The following is a 4,917-nucleotide window of genomic DNA, read 5'->3' on the forward strand; positions in this document are numbered from 1 at the left end:
CATGATTGTGCTTGAGAGCTTGGGGAAACGTTGTTGCAATATTGTCTTATCATTTGCTAGTAAAACAAGACTTTGAAGGTCCATGATCTAACATCTTGTCTGGCTTGGTTGGTTCATCTATTGAGGTAACTTGTTGAGTTTTACAAATGTAATTGTTGAAGTTAGTAACATAGGCCTTGATAGGAGAACTGTTGCCTAAAGGAGAAGATACCAATTGCTTGCTATCTTCTTATCATCTTACATTCTAGGATCTAGTATTGCATGCATTTCTAGGTTGAATAGCATGCTTACTTTGTTCATTGTGCAAGTTACACCTATCCTACTAATTGTTTTAGCAAGATTCCATGAAAATCCCTTAAAATTGCAGCGACTAAAAATTTATTCTTTAAATTGATTAATTATGCAATTTATTTGCTACAACAAACAACGAATAAATCACATTGCAATTCTTCACAATAAAATTACGCTGCGGAAAAAAGTTGCAACTGAGAAAATAGATGCACACACACAATAAAAATGACACCAATATTTTTGGACAAAAGTCCACGGAAAAACCCAACTAGGAAAATCGGTGCAACAAATGAGGGTTTATTTTATTATATGCAACAGCAAAATCTGAATACAATGTCTAGATGCCAATCTGGCAATTCTCCAACAAGATAATTTGACCAAAAATAATAGCGAGACAATTTGTCTCACTTGACACTGATCCCAACTCCAAATCTAGCTCTTTCTGGGCCACTCAAAACCCTTTGTGTCAACATCTACATTGGCTTTGCGCAGGCTCTAAATCAACATTCCTTTGCATGATTTAACAAGGTTCAGCTTCAACTTTCAATTATCAATGTGTTCTTGGAATGAACTCATCAGGTGGAACCTTCAATATCATTAGGGTCCTTACAGCTTCCTCTTTCCATCATGTTCATCACTATCAAGGAGTCATCATCAAGCACGAGTCTTGCTTTTCCATCCTTCTCATCTTTCTTTCATAATTTTGATAGCCTTCATCTTATTCCTGCAATTCTTCACCAGCAAGTACAATCAAGCAAGATATACAAAGACAAGAGCATAATGTCAATCCAGTCAATCTACGATTTCTTTGATTTCTCAGAAGTGTATTTCTAGGGTTTTTGATATACCCCCTAGAAACTTCTTGACCTAACCCTTATTAGGGTTTTTACTTTTAACAAAAACACCCATTCCTAGGGTTTTGTCTTCAAGCCCTATGATTTATCTTAATCCAACTTTTGCTAGGGTTTAATACATACCCTAGATCATTTAGCCTTGCAAACCCTAGATACCATTTTCCAAGAGCTAGGGATTCCTAAAGAGGGAACAATTAGTTAGGGTTTCCTTTACTAGGGTTTTCCAATTCAAGTCTCATCTAGGGTCTACAAACCCTAGATACCAAAAGCTATAAAAACTTACAAACCCTAGATTCTTTTTAGTCGTCGAGCTCTACAAGTATGCTACAAAACCTCAATGCATTTCATTTCTAGATCTTAGGATCTAATCTTCACATTCAACTAAATACTTGGACCATTTTTCATCATACCTGGTCTTCACATCAACATGACATAGTACTTGCCATGCTAAAGAACTAGGTCCTTTTTCCTTTCACAATGGAAACAATCAGTTAGGGTTTCCATCTCTAAGGTTTCTCCTTTTATTCCACACTTTGCTAGGGTTTGCAAACCCTAGATGCCAAGACCTGTCACTTACAAATTGTAAAGTTCTACAACCACACACAAGAGTTAGTTGCAAAACCCTAGATTTCAAGGTCTTCAAGATCTGCTATGCAAATTCTATGCACACCCTAGATCCTTCATATCTTCACGATATACAAACCCTAGAAACTTCATCATCATTAAGACTTGTTATCCAAGCAATGCAATCTAGCATACTGCAAAACCCTAACACCTTTTATCCAAGACCTAGTCTTTACATGTCACTTTTTCTATTTTATATGCAGACCATCTAGAGATCTATTTACACATATCATGAAATGCATGCAACAATCATACATACCTTTGTAACTTTACCTTACCTCTTTCTTTGCAAGGATCTGATCCTTCTTCATGTGTCAACACTCCTTCAATAAGTGTTTATCTTCAACATAGGTGCCTCAATTTTTTCCCTTCACACTCGGGTACAATCCATATAGATATTCTGCAATCCATATAGGTTACTTTAGGTTGTCATTCCTGTCAACATAAGCCATAGAGGATCATAGTTATCCTTCCAACTTTCAAGTCTAAGCCACGGGGATTCATTACATCCAATTTTGCAAAGGATCTTTTGTCACGGTTTCGACTTTCATGATTTTGGTCCCTTCCTACAACTGTGATCCAATTCTAAACATCTTTAGGTCAGCCTCATAGATGACCGCTTCTCATAGTCGATATACATGCTTTTATAAGCCATCATGGTCAACTGTCATTTGTACTCTTATAATGGTCTCAACCACCATAGTCATAAATGCATAGATCAAGTCTACTCCCATACCAAGGATAAAAGATTTTTGCCACACTAAGTTACAATCATCATTGTCTATGTAGATCACAATTTTTCTCTTCTCACTGTCATTAAACACTTGTTACTATCATGTAGAACACCATCATATCTTTTCACTGTTATATCAAGGTTTTGTAGTCAAACATATACGAGCCACGAAACAACAAACACAGATCATTGTGATATAATACGGTGTAACTATTTTGATGCCACATAACCATACGATGCGACTCTGTGTATTAATGCAGATCAGAGAGGTTGTGAGCCAGAGAAACATCTTATGATCACAAAACATACCACCGAACCACAGAGATCGCGCAACAATTTTTATATACTAATATTGATATCGTTGTTCATAGTTATTAACTATGATGATGTCACTATACAAGTCTATGCCATTGTAGACTTATGTGAGGCATAGACCATTGTTGCGAACCACGTAGAAGATCTTCAGCAAGTCACATAAACATAGATCAAGATATGGAGACATGGTATGCGAGCCATGGGTCACAGGAGTTGTCAATGTCTGACAAACCAAATCAAGCCCTATGCGAGTTCCTCTAAGTACTTTACGATGTGTCACAGAGATCGAGTTAACAATAAAAGATCCTATCATGTTACGTATAAGTACATGCCACCATGTCATGCCACAGAGAATACGATCACTGTAACGGAGTCATTTTACAATGCAACCATGCCACTTCGGATTTTTTCCAATCACTGTATGGTATATGTAAGTCATCACAGGGAAAATCAAGCGATGAAGCTACAGGACACAGAGATAATCTAAACCAAGAGCGACACATGAGCCATAATTCACTGAAATTCATGCCATATAGAAATCCATAGAAAAGTCAATATACCCAAGCTTCATTGTAATGTGAATCACTTGCCATAGATAAATGAGCAAGCCCTCGATATGAAACAAAGTGCAAGTCATGTCAACAACGAGCCACAGTTAACAGAGAATGCAAACCAATCCATGAATTCTTTGCCAACAAAAGTGATCTTCAAGCCTCTTTAATCCATTCTTCGCTCTGATACCATGTTGGAGAAATGGGAGGTTTGCATATTAAATTAAATTTCTTCTTTTCATTGATAATTACTTGTGAATTTGTTGGCATTACCTTATTATGTTTCTCTTCTTCATCAAGCAATTACCAAACGTAAAACATGAAGATCACAAGAACAAAGAAAACACAAAATATAGGCTCCAAGCCAGGGCAAAACCCCTCCAAGGGGAAAACCCAGAAAATTCTCTTCTTATAGAATCAGATCAGAATGAGATATCCAAGACCCATAACCAACCCTCTAGATGCCAAGTCAAACCTTCCTTTTGCCCAACAACAAATCTTCAACAACGCATAACTTTTACAAATCAGATTTGAAGAGAAAACCTTCTTCAATCTCAAACTTCAGCCCTCCTCTTCTTTTCTATGTCTCTCTACGATATTTCAAAACAAAACATGTGCAATGTGTGTTTCCAAATGAGCTCCAACTTCCCTTTATTTATACTTGTCCAAAGGGGTGCGAATAGACATAACCATTGGGGCAAGGCCGACTTCATAGGTAGCCCAACTTGGCATCTAGAGGTTGTTTTAACCCAAATTACAAATTGAAAATTTCTTTATCCTTTTTCTTTACAATAGGTGCAAGTAGGACTTTGACTCTTCAACTTCATCAAATCCTAGAGCATGAAGAATATGGTTAACTAATAAAATAAATAATTTCTTTGAGCATGAAACCCATGCTTGAAAATATTTTTTTCTTTTTCTTCTTTTTGTTTTTTTTATACAATTATGAAGACCGGAATTAGTTACATTCTCCAATAGCAGCTTGGTTGGCGAGTTGAGAAGTAGTATGGCTTCAGAAACTACTTGCAAAAATTGTTTGATCAAGTGCAGGTGACGACAATGATGACAGGTCGAAGCATAGTGAGATCTAGTACCAAGACATGGTACAAAAGGAAGCAGTATGGCTCCAGTACTATTCTACAGTCATGCAAATTGCTAACAAAGCCATTGTCCCTAGATGAAGTCCGTATACTTCAAGGACAAGCTTGGAGTGATCAAGCATGTCTCTCTCAACAAGAGGGAGTGATGAAATTGCAGCATTGAGGACAGTCATTCTCCCTGAGTCAGGTTGACCAGGATTAGGGAGAATGGTCCATAGTGTTGATGTGACAACATTAGGTCGGATTGACTAGGATTAGGGAGAATGGTCCATAGTGTTGATGTGACAACATTAGGTTAGATTGACTAGGATTTGGGAGAATGATCCCACAGAGGACAGTGATTCTTCTTGGGTAAACAATGTTGACAATAATTAGGAATAATTGTGCTAGAGGCCCAGAATTACTTCGTTGAGTAGGTACCTTTTAGCATAAGGCTCGGGATTACTCTC

The sequence above is a fragment of the Pinus tabuliformis genome, chromosome 3_2, assembly GCF_031772625.1.
Source record: "Pinus tabuliformis cultivar Carrire ecotype Pingquan chromosome 3_2, CPIR1, whole genome shotgun sequence".
Taxonomy (NCBI): domain Eukaryota; kingdom Viridiplantae; phylum Streptophyta; class Pinopsida; order Pinales; family Pinaceae; genus Pinus; species Pinus tabuliformis.